Raw genomic sequence first — 13,724 nt, 5'->3', positions numbered from 1 at the left:
AAAGAATTTCATTACAATCATGGAGAAATTGAATTTTAATATCATGCATAAAGGATAAGTCTTTATATCAAAAGTGTTATTTTTACCATTTTTATTTCATGCATAGAAGTATGCATAATGGATAAATTTTTATATCAAAAGTGTTATTTTTACCATTTTTATTTCATGCATAGAAGTATGCATAGTGGATAAATTTTTATATCAAAAGTGTTATTTTTATCATTTTTAATTTTCATGCATAGAAGTATGCATAAAGGAAAATTTTTATATCAAAAGTGTTACTTTTATCATTTTTAATTTTCATGCATAGAAGTATGCATAAAGGAAAAAAATTTATATCAAAAGTGTTACTTTTATCATTTTTAATTTTCATGCATAGAAGTATGCATAAAGGAAAAATTTTTATATCAAAAGTGTTACTTTTATCATTTTTAATTTTCATGCATAGAAGTATGCATAAAAGAAAATTTTTATATCAAAAGTGTTACTTTTATCATTTTTAATTTTCATGCATAGAAGTATGCATAAAAGAAAATTTTTTATATCAAAAGTGTTACTTTTATCATTTTTAATTTTCATGCATAGAAGTATGCATAAAAGAAAATTTTTTTATATGAAAAGTGTTACTTTTATCATTTTTAATTTTCATGCATAAAAGTATGCATAAAAGAAAATTTTTATATCAAAAGTGTTACTTTTATCATTTTTAATTTTCATGCATAGAAGTATGCATAAAGGAAAATTTTTTATATCAAAAGTGTTACTTTTATCATTTTTAATTTTCATGCATAGAAGTATGCATAAAGGAAAAATTTTTATATCAAAAGTGTTACTTTTATCATATTGGATTTCATGCATATAGGTATGCATAAAAGATATTCTTTTTATACTAAAAGTGTGATTTTCCTCATAAATGGATTTTATGCTTAACTTAGATGCATAAGAGAAATTCTTTTATTCTAAAAGTGTAATTCCCTACCAAATTGAAATTATGCATAAGAAGATGCATAAAAGATTGATTTTAATTTCGAAAGTGTTAGTCTCCTTAAATGGAATTTATGTATAAATAAATGTGTAGAGAAATCTTATATCAAATATAAGAATTCTCTTTTAAAAAAAAGATATGAAATGTGATAAGATGTGATAAGAGGTGTATGAGATGTGATAAGAATTGATAAGATGTGTATGGAAAGTGATAGGATGTGATAAGAGGTGTATGAGATGTGATAAGAATTGATAAGATGCGTATGGAAAGTGATAGGATGTGATAAGAGGTGTATGAGATGTAAAAAGATGTGATAAGATGTGTATGAGATGTGATAAGATTTGATAAGATGCGTATGGAAAGTGATAGGATGTAATAAGAGGTGTATGAGATGTAAAAAGATGTGATAAGATGTGTATGAGATGTGATAGAATGTGTTAAGATGAGTTAGGATGTGTTAAGATGTATATGGGATGTGTTAGGACGAGAATGGATGTAATATGGTTGTATGAATGTGATGTGGATGTATACATGTAGATGTATATGTATAAATGTGAATGTTGATGTGGATGTGGATGTATGGATGTAGATACGGATGTGTATGTATACATGTAGATGTATATGTATGAATGTGAATGTGGATATGGATGTGGATGTATGGATGTAGATACGGATGTGTATGTATGTATGTGGATGTGTATGTATGAATGAGGATGTGAAAATGGATGTATACATGTAGATGTATATGTATGAATGTGAATGTGGATGTGGATGTGGATGTATAGATGTAGATACGGATGTGGATGTATGTATGTGAATGTGGATGTATGAATGAGGATGTGAAAATGGATGTATGCATGTGAATGTGGATGTATGAATATGAATGTGGATGTGTGGATGTGAAAATGGAGGTATGGATGTATGAATGTGGATGTGGATGTATGCATGTAGATGCGTATGTATGAATGTGAAATTAGATGTATGATGTGGACGTACGAACATGGATATGTATGTAGAATAATGAATATGAAGGTGTATGTGAGATAATGTGTAGTCTATATGAGTGAATAGATGAGAACGAGTACACATTGATGAATGGAATGTGGAATAAGTAATGTGGTCCGAGAGTGGATAATATGGAAAGACAAGAGTTCGTTATAGAAACTGTATTTGTGACTGTTTGTAAATGACTGTTTTATGTCAAGAATGCTGGAGAAGCATTTTGACCCTCTTGAGGATTAAGGTCATGAAGACTGAACTGATAAAGTTGCAACTGCTGACGGAGAGTCAATGGAGGACGTCTCGCGTAGCAAGGTCGATCGAGGTCTTGACCAGCCTCGGCTCGATTTAAATGGTGAGCTTCCGGTACGGTGGATGAGGGACCAAGGAAGCGGCCTATGAGTGAAGCGCTAGGTCACCTGCGAAGGATCCTAGAGGGTGCTGACCATACGGTGCTCGTGCTCTGGGTCGCCGAAGATACCCACACGTGCGTTGTGGAAGATATTGGAATAAGGAGTAAGAGTTGTTTTCTGAAACCGGGCATGAATCTGGTTGATTGACCTTGCTGGTCCTCAACAGATGAGTCCATGGCTCTTTTATATGGATCTGTGGGTTGATCTTGCTGATCTTCCACGGAGATTCCATTCTATTATATGAATATATTGCCGGTTACTATGAGCTAGGAACCATGGAAAAGGCCCCTGAGAGAACAGGTGGTGAGCGTTCTGGTTGCCAATGATGCCATAAGTATACCGATGAAAGAATGACTGGAAATAAGGATTCAACCAGAGACTTGAGGTTTGTCATCAGTGACATAATGGTTTTATTAAAGGATTGTTTTAAAGCTAGTTGATGCTAAGAAAAAGGCAATTTCATATTGGGTGTGTAAGTGGTATGACTAGTTTTATGTTTGCATGAACTTCCGGCTAGGGGGCCTTGGAACTCTTTTCCTTGGTACCCGGGACAAAACCTAACCAAATTCCAAATTGGATCCCATCACTACAGTGGTTGGGCGGTTGGCTAACCCATGGGATCGGATGGGGTTAGGTTGGACTGATGGATCCGTAAATCGAGATTTAATTTCTATTATTACGATAGATGAAGTAAATCCCGGATAGAAATTGTTCTATGGATAGGAATCAACGGCTGTGCCTCTTGATGGGGAAAAAAGCGTTGATCCCAATGATCCAAGTGCAAGTTCTTCCTTGATTTGACCAAGTACCGTTAAAGGTGCAGTCAGATCAGTTTGATCAGTAATGATCTTGACTAGGTTAGAGTAAAGAGTTATCCTGGTGGAATCGCCCGTGCTTTCTAGGTAAAGGAAGTTTTTCCGGTTTCGGTTTTGGACAAACCGACGGATTAGTCTCTTGTCTGGGTATCCGTGGGCGAGGCCCCGAGTGTGGGACCCCTGTCCCGCGCGAGAAGTGCTACTTCCGCTGCTAGTACCCCGAATCCGTTGCTCGGTGGGAACAGGGACCTCATACTTTCAGCGGAGCCAGTCGTCGCTGAGGCTCGGGATGCTTGCAGACAGACTGTGTGGGCCCATGTGTAGAGGAGGGTCACAGATTGTATGCGTACAGTTTTGGGTGAGCCTCTTTCAGAGGTTGAGCTTGCTGAGGCCTTGAGAGTCCTTCCGCACCATAGTTGCCCTAGGGAGGACGGATTGACGCCTGCCTTTTTTATGCGCTATTGGGACCTTTTGGGGCCACACCTCCGCAGGGGCTTTCAGTATGTTTTGGACACTCGGTGATGCCACAAAGCTTTTCAGAGGGCTTGATCTTTCTTATCCCCTAGGGGGAGGGAGTATCAGATGATATTCGGCATTGGAGACCTATTACGATCCTCAATACTATCTACAAGGTTTAGCAAAGACCTTGAGTTTAAGGATCCGGGGAGTTGATTCATGCTACCCAGACAAGATTCGTCAAGGAGCGTAGTATCCTTGACAAAATTTTCACCTTCTGGGAGGCGACAGCCCGAGCTAGATTTCTCGGTGAGGACCTGGTCGTGATGCTTCTCAATTTTGAGAAGGCATACGATCGAGTCGATTGGAGTTTCTTAGAGGGCACGATGCTTTGCCTGGGCTTTGAGCTAGTTTGGATTCGAGGAGTGGTGGCTCTATATTCCACAGCTCGTAGCTAGGTGCTGATGGCAAGAGGATGGGGGCCGAGTTTTGAGTTGACCAGATCAGTCCGTCAGGGGTTTCCTCTCGCCCCGTTTCTTTTTCTCTTCTTTACTGAGGCTATTGTGAGATCCCTGTTCCCCACCGATCAACGGATTCGGGGTACTAGCAGTGGAAGTAGTACATCATGCGTGGGTAGGGGTCTCACACTCGGGGCCTCGCCCACGGATATCCGGACAAGAGACTAATCCGTCGGTTTGTCCAAAACCGAAACTGGAAAAACTTCCTTTACTCGAAAAGCATGGGCGATTCCACCAGGATAACTCTTTACTCTAACGTAGTCAAGATCATTACGGATCAACTGATCTGACTGCACCTTTAACGGTACTTGGTCAAATCAAGGTAGAAACTTGCACTTGGATCATTGGGATCAACGCTTTTTTCCCCATCAAGAGGCACAGCCGTTGATTCCTATCCATAGAACAATTTCTATCCGGGATTTACTTTATCTATCGTAAAAACAAAGTTGAGTCTCGATTTATGGATCCATCAGTCCAGCCTAACGGCCTAACCCCATCCGATCCCATGGGTTAGCCAACTGCCCAACCACTGTAGTGATGGGATCCAATTTGGAATTTGGTTAGGTTTTGTCCCGGGTACCAAGGAAAAGAGTTCCAAGGCCCCCTAGCCGGAATTTCATGCAAACATAAAACTAGCCACACCACTTACACACCCAATATGAAAATTGCCTTTTTCTTAGCATCAGCTAACTTTAAAACAATCCTTTAATGAAACCATAGTACCACTGATCACAATCTCCCAATTTATCCAGTTGATTCATAATTTCCCATCATTCCTTCATCAGAGTATCTATGGCATCATTGGCAACTAGAACGCTCACCACCTGTCCACACAGAGGCCGTTTCCATAGTTCCTAGCCCATAATACTCGGCAATATAATCACTTATCAAGATGGACTCTCGTTGAAGATCAGCAAGATCAACCAACAGATCCATATAAAAGAGCCATGGACTCATCCGTTGAGGACCAGCAAGGTCAGTCAACCAGATCCATGCCCGGTTTCACAAAACAACTCTTACTCCTTGTTCCAATATCTTCCTCGACGCACGAGTGGGTATCCTGGGCGACCCAGAGCCCGAGCACCGTATGGTCAGCACCCTCTAGGATCCTTCGCAGGTGACCTAGCGCTTCACTCATAGGCCGCTTCCTTGGTCCCTCATCCACCGTACCGGAAGCTCACCATTTTAATCGAACCGAGGCTGGTCAAGACCTCGGCCGACCTTGCTACGCGAGACGTCCTCCATTGACTCTCCGTCAGCAGTTGCAACTTTATCAGTTAGGTCTCCACGACCTTAATCACAAGACGGTCAAAATGCTTTCCCAGCATTCTTGACATAAAACAGCCATTTACAAACAGCATTTACAAACAGTTTACAAATACAATTTCTATATTAACTCTCATTTTTCCACATTATCCCTCATACAATCCACATTACTTATTCCACATTTCATTTATATGTGTACTCATCCAATCATATCATTTTCCATCTCTTCACTTCAGATTCCTTCACATCACATATCATATATTCACATCCATATCCACATCCATACATCCACATCCAAACCACATTCACATCCATACATCCACATCTACATGCTTAACTCCATTTTCACATCCTCATTTATACTTCCACATCCCATATCCACATTCATACATACACATCCATATCTGCATTCATACATACACATCCATATCCACATCCACATGCATACATTCATTATCACGTCCTCATTCATACATCCACATCCACATACATACATACATACATCCACATCCACATCCACATTCCCATTCACATCTATACATCCATATCTACATGCACATTTCATCCATACATCCACATCTATATCCTCATTCACATCCATACATCCACATTCATGCATCCACATCTACATGCTTATCTCCATTTTCACATCCTCATTTATACATCCACATCCCATATCCACATTCATACATACGCATCCATATCCACATCCACATGCATACATATATCCACATCCACATTCCCATGCACATATATACATCGATATCTACATGCACATTCACATCCATACATCCACATCTATATCCTCATTCACATCCATACATCCACATTCATGCATCCACATCTACATGCTTATCTCCATTTTCACATCCTCATTTATACATCCACATCCCATATCCACATTCATACATACACATCCATATCCACATCCACATGCATACATACATCCACAACCACATTTCCATTCACATATATACATCCATATCTACATGCACATTCACATCCATACATCCACATCTATATCCTCATTCACATCCATACATCCACATTCATGCATCCATACATCCACATTCATACATCCACATCCACATCCACATTCACATCCATACATCCACATTCATACATCCACATCCACATCCATACATCCACATTCATACATCCACATCCACATCCACATTCACATCCATACATCCACATTCATACATCCACATCCACATCCACATGCATCTTATCATATCTTATCACTTCCCATATCTTTTATGCATACCTCTATGCATGAAATTCAATTATGCTAAAAGTAACACTTTTATAATAAAATATTCAACTTTTATGCATACCTCTATGCATGAAATCCAATATGATAAAAGTAACACTTTTGATATAAAAAAATTATCCTTTATGCATACTTCTATGCATGAAAATTAAAAATGATAAAAGTAACACTTTTGATATAAAAAATTTTCCTTTATGCATCCTTCTATGCATGAAAATTAAAAATGATAAAAATAACACTTTTAATATAAAAAAATTATCCTTTATGCATACTTCTATGCATGAAAATAAAAAAATGATAAAAGTAACACTTTTGATATAAATTTTTTTTCCTTTATGCATACTTCTATGCATGAAAATTAAAAATGATAAAAGTAACACTTTTGATATAAAATTTTTTTCTTTATGCATACTTCTATGCATGAAAATTAAAAATGATAAAAGTAACACTTTTGATATAAAAAAATTATCCTTTATGCATGATATTAAAATTCAATTTCTCCATGATTATAATGAAATTCTTTCAATTAATCTAGGATGATAATTCCTAGAATATGGTAGGAAGTCCTCTTTTTATGCTTTGAATGAAATTATTTTATGCATAGTTTTTATAAAAATTTTGCCATAGCTCCGCTGCTATGACTGATAAATCTCAATTTTTTTCTAAGGGATAAAGCTTATCATTAAGGAAATAATTAAAATGATCTCTAATTGGATCATTAATCTATAGTGGATTGAATCATCAATATGCATAAACTAAAAGCATAGAAAAAAGCCATTAAATTGGCCTCAAGCATAGCTTAATCTTGGGTTAAGGAAAAGCTTTATGAAAAGCTTGATTTGGATTGAGAACGGGTCATGAGTATGACCATTTCTTGAGTGAGAGAGAGAATTTACATAAAAATCATTAGAATTTAAACATAAATGAAAATTAACTTCAATAGCATTTATTAACTTATGTAACTCTTCACTACTATTCAAACTTCAATAGTATTTAAAGAAAAACCATACCAATTAAACTTCTCAAGCTTGAGAGGGGTTGAGAAGAGAGAAACATTGAGAAATTATAGAAAGATCAATATTCACTAATTACCTTACAACTTGCTTGATTCTTTGTTCACGGTAGAGGCCCCCAACCAATCAATTGGTTAAGTATGTTGATGGAGCCACTAATGGGGATTGAAGAAAGAGGGAAGCTCCAAAAACTAGTGAATTATTAAATGAATTCACAGTTCTTGGCTTAGGTGGAGTAGAGTAACGATGCATAAACACTAACTATTTTTCAACAAGGGGGAGGCTTCTATTTATAGGAAAAATTGAGCTCCTAACCAAACAAACTGATTCTAGAATTTTCTAAATCAGTTTGGTCAATATTTGACCATTTTTAGGTCAGTTAAGCTAACTTTTTGGAACTAGACTTGAGGAGAGAGGAGAGATGAAATATCTCAATTTTTATGAGTTTAAAACTCATTCAATCATGTGAAATATGCACCTCCTTTAAAGAACTCCCCTTCCTTACATATGTGTCATAATGGAATCATTTTAATATTGCTCATAGTTTTTTTTTTACTAATAAACCTTGTACATTTTCAACTCTTCATCTTATGTGAAATATGCACCTCCTTTAAAGAATTCCCCTTCCTTACATATGTGTCATAATGGAATCATTTTAATATTGCTCATAGTTTTTTACTAATAAACCTTGTACATTTTCAACTCTTCACCTTATGTGAGCATTTACTCATTTTTGGGTATCTTCTTTTTTACAAATTTGGATTTATCTCTTCCCTACACATGGATTGATGCTATTGGCCCATAGGAACCTTAATTGGACCATAGTCTAAAGATTTCTGAAAATCTAGACCCTTAGACTAAGGTTCTTTATACCTATTTCCAATTAATTCCAATTGCACATTGGAAAATTCTTTTTGAATTTCTATTTCAGGGGAACTCATCTGAATTACAAGAGATATTTTTCTATCCAAAAATATTCAAAATCTGAATATTCTCTCTCTAGAATATTTTTCTCTCTCTAGGCTAAAACAGATAGAAACAAGGTCTTTATATTTCTGAAGAGGGTTGATTACAGGGGAAGATACTAGACATCAAAAAGGGGTTGGGGGAGGAATCTTACAGCTATGAGCATGTATCTGACGGCAGAGGAGGTTGGTTTGAGAGGACTCCAGCTCCCAGGACCTTCTCTTCTTTACTGAGGCTATGAGCATGTATCTGACGGCAGAGGAGGTTGGTTTGAGAGGACTCCAGCTCCCAGGACCTTCTCGATGCTGAGTTTGCTGATGACATGGGTCTATTTTTGCATGGCTAGGAGGCCAATCTTCAGAGGGCAGAGCAGTCGCTTCAGGTTTTTAGTGCAGCTGCAGGAGCATTGATCAATTCGCGCAAGACAGTGGCCTTTTGGATTAGTAGCGCTCCCACTTTGGCATGGAGCCCAGACCCGAGTTTTAGATGGATTCCTCCTGGCACAGCGTGCGGTATTTGGGATGCCAGATTGGACTAGATTTGTCACCTGAGCAGTAGATTGCCCCGCTTCTTCTGAGCATTCGGAAGAAGCTTTTGTATTGGAGTACAGCTCGGCTATCCTTGGCTCGGGCGGCTTGCTGGATCTTCTCGAGCTTGTGCATCATCCAGGTACAGAGGCTGATCAAGAACTTTCTTTGGTCTGGGCGGGATGGTCAGCCAGCCTGGGCTAAGGTCGCTTGGGTAGTTATTACACTTTCACTGGCCCAGAGGGGGCTTGGGCATTATAGATCCAGTTGATCAAAGTAGAGCCTTATTGGGGAAGCTTATTGTTCGGGGGCTGCTTCCAGGTGCTGAGCCTTGGAAAGAGCTTCTTTGCAGCGGCTGTGCAGGAGGCTCGGGCTCCCGCAGAGCAGGGGACACTTGGGCACCGGAGATACGCTAGATCTTCATAGAGATGAGGAGGACACACCTCAATAGAGGATGGGAGGACAGATTTGCCTTGAGCATCCTGCGAGCTTGGGAGTTGTTGAGACCAGGACTCTCTCAGAGACCTCCTTCTTGTGATGAGGAGCGGACCAGACAGCCGCTCATCCAGAGCCCAGCGGTTCCCATAGTGCAGGGTCATATGTTGGGTTCTCGGCCTCGTCTAGCCTGGGGACCATTGGTGGCAGGCCCTGCACGTAGTTTTGGAGACTGGCAGGCCTTCTGTAGTCTCCCAGAGGAGATCCAGGTGGAGAGGCTGAGCCACTTCAGAGGGGGGTTGATTATGAGGGATGACATTTAGGAGGCACTCATAGAGGAGTGGTTCACGCCTCTCTAGCCAAGTGGCCCCACGGTGGATGGGAGCCTTTACATAGTTGGAGATCCTGATTGCTATCAGAGCTTGCACTGAGGATGGTAGATGCCTTTACTATGAGATCCAGGATGAGGGCAGACCTCAGAGAGTGGGAGGTGGAGTCACCCTTGGTTGCAAAGTGCATTTTTCAGAGTGGCATATTGACCCAGACCCTGTAGATGTGGACTCTCATTGGCGCATATGGGCATATGCAGCGCACCCCTTGGCTCGGCTCCACCCAGTGGGACCCTGGCGAGTACGAGTGGCATGATCCTTATGCATCCCCCCAGGCCACAGAGATCACCTTTTTCCATTATACTATTCGGTTGGGGCGACATATTTTGACAGCGAGGAGGATGGTCTCTCCAGCTGCATCGCAGCATTGGCGGCTATAGGGACTCTCATAGGAGTTCCTGGAGGATTTTTGGACCAAGCTCTGCGCTAGTCAACAGGCATGCAGGATCTTGAATTTCCAGTGGTGGCTGGTCGCCCACAAGGTCTCTACAGTTGGCACGTGGCTTGTCTACAACGGTCTTCCGGTGGCCTGCGTCCGATGCGGCAACCCTATGGAGACACAGAGACATTGCCTATGGGACTCTCTTCAGGCGCAGCAGATTTGGCTGCGGATGGTGCACATTCTAGTCCCCCTCTCTCCAGAGGGTATGTATACGTGGGGTGCCGCTGCTTGGTCGACTTCATCAAGGCCTACTATGGGCTATGAGACAGAGCAGGACAGCCAAGCCATCAGATTCATTAGGGGCCAGCCTCACCTGGTTCCTTCACTGGATTTCTCGTCTGCCCGACTGGACACAGGAGAGGGATATACGATGGGAGCTCCTCAGCACCCTCACCATCTGGTTCACCAAGAGAGCCCGGTGTTTCAAGGCCTTTGAGGGGAGACTGTTTATGTATCGTAGTCTCCCATAATCTATTCCATTTTCTAATTTGCAAAAAATGGAGTTGTTGGGATGTGTATCGGAAGTTTTGATGTTTTTCATGTATTTCTTTTTTATAAGAACAATAAAGAACATTAAAGATTTTTAATTTACATCATGAATTATGGTGGCCTACTAGGTTCTTGGTTATTGAACAAGGTAAGAAACATCGCCTAAGGCAAGCAAGCACACTTGCAAATAAGTGGTCTAGTAGTTGAGGTCGAGATCAAAGGAGAGGATCCATCGACTAGGCAATACTCACACGGGCTCTACGAGCGATTGGTGAGACGATTGGTTTAGGGGAGTTGAGATCAGGGGGAGTGTTAAGATATTGAAAGACAAATTTAGGAATTTTGAGAATTATTCGAGTCCCATTTCTTATAGGATTGGTTGAAAACTCGGTATTTCTGTGTAGTTTGAGCTAACATCTATTTGTTGGTGTACTCTTTGTGCCATTAGATTATATCTTGACACAACTATTTGGCGTATTTGTTTGTAGTTGTATAGATACATACGTCAATGCAACAATATTGGAAGGACAAGGGAAAACATGACACTAAACTTAATTGAGATTATACAACACCTTTCATATAAAGAAGATAATGTTAAATACTATCTCCACTTTGAGACATTGAAGTAAAAACATGGGCTTTATTTAATTTGCCAAAAGAATTCTAAATATCACTTAAAAAGGAACCTTATAAATGAGAGATCTCTAAAGGGTGTGGTGTTAGAAACAACAAAACAAAAAGTAAATCTCAATGACAGTAACAATGTGCTAAGTTTTCGATTGATCCACAGATAAAAACCCATCTTAGACACTATATCAAGATTATAAATCATGATATATATGCTCAAATTTGAGGTACATTGAAGTAAAAACATGGGATAAGAATGCCAAAGAACAACTGGAAAAGGAACCTTAGAATTGAGGGATCTCTCTCCCCTCCCCTCTCTCTCTTGAGTCCTCTCTCCCATCCCCTCTCCTCTCCTCTCTCTCTTCTCTCTCCCCTCTCTACTCCTATGTCTCCTCTCTCTCTCTCTCTCTCTCTCTCTCTCTCTCTCTATTCACTCTCTTCTCTCCTCTATCTTCTCTCAATATATATACACGTATATGTATCTGTATACACATATATATGTATTTGTATACACACACACACATATACATATATATATATATATGTATGTATACATACATAATAAACATATACATCTCTTCTCTCTACATCTTGTTTGTCTCTCTCATCTTTCTCTTCTCTCCTCTCTTTCTTCTCTTCTATGTTATCCCTCTCCTCTCTCTTCTCTCTTCTCTCTCTTCTATCTCCTCTCTTCTCTCTCTTCTCTGTTCTCTCTTTTCTCTTCTTTGATATCTCTCTTCTCTTTCTCTCTTTTCTATTATCTCACTCTTCTCTTCTCTCTTCTCTTCTCTCTCTCCTCTCTCTTTTCTCTCTTCTCTCTTCTCTCTCTATTCTCCCTTGTCTCTCTTCTCTACTCTCTCTCTCCTCACTCTTCCCCTTACCTCTCCCTTCTCTTGTTCTCTCCTCTCTCTCTCTCTTCTCTCCTCTCGATTCTCTCTTCCTCTTCTATCTCTCTTTTATCTGCTCTCTCCTCTCTCTTCTCTATCTATTCTCTCTTCTCCTTCTATCTTCTCTCTTACTTCTCTCTTCTCTCTCATCTCTCTTTTATCTGCTCTCTCCTCTCTCTTCTCTATCTATTCTCTCTTCTCCTTCTATCTTCTCTCTTACTTCTCTCTTCTCTCTCATCTCTCTTTTTATCGCTTCGTTCATCTCTCTCTTCTCTTTCTCTACCTTCTATTTCTTCTCTTTTTTCTCTCTCCTCTCTCACTTCTCTCTTCTCTCTTCTATATGTCTCTCTTTTCTCTCTTTTCTCTCTCTCTCATCTCTTCTCTCTCTTCTATTCTCTCTATTTCTTCTATCTTCTCTAATCTCTCTCTCTTATCTTACTCTTCTCTACTATCTCTACTTTCTCCTCCCACTTATGCCTTCTCTATCTCTCTTCTCTCTTTGCTGGCTTCTCTCTTCTCTCTCTCACTTTTCTCTCTATCTTCCTCTTCTCTCTGCTCTACATTATCTCTCTCCCCTCTCTCTTCTCTCTTTGTCTCTCTCTCTTCTCTCTTCTCTCTTCTCTTTTTTTGTCTCTTTGTCTTCTCTCTCTTCTTGCTCTTTTGTGAGATCCCTATTCCCACCGCGCAACAGATTCGGGATGCTAGTAGCGGAAGTAGCACATCTTGCACGGGCCAGGGTCCCACACTCGGGGCCTCACCCACGAATATCCGGATAGGTGACTAATTTCTCGATTCTTCCAAACCGAACTTGGAAAAAACTTCTCTTGTCTGAAAAGCACGGGCGATTCCACCAGGATAACTTTTTCCTAACGTAGTCAAAAGCCTTACTTAACTGAACTGATCTGACTGAACTCGTAAGTTCCATAGTCAGATTCAAGGGACAGATTGCACTTGGATCATTGGGATCAACGTTTTTTTTCCCATCAAGAGGCACAGCCATTGATTCCTATCCATAGAACAATTACTATCCGAGATTTACTTTATCTATCATAATAACAGAAATTGTCTCGAGTTACGGATCCATCAGTCCAGCCTAACCCCATCCAGTCCCATGGGTTAGCCAACTGTAGTGATGGGATCCAATTAGGAATTTGGTTAGGATTTATTTCGGGTAAAAGGGAAAAGAGTTCCCAAGCCCCCTAGCCGGAAGTTCATGCAAACATA

The sequence above is a fragment of the Cibotium barometz genome, chromosome 52 (assembly GCF_041138505.1).
Source record: "Cibotium barometz isolate CiBa-2024 chromosome 52, ASM4113850v1, whole genome shotgun sequence".
In the NCBI taxonomy this organism is placed as follows: domain Eukaryota; kingdom Viridiplantae; phylum Streptophyta; class Polypodiopsida; order Cyatheales; family Cibotiaceae; genus Cibotium; species Cibotium barometz.
The sequence above is the reverse complement of the archived record's forward strand: the minus strand, read 5'-3'. Positions refer to the sequence as shown.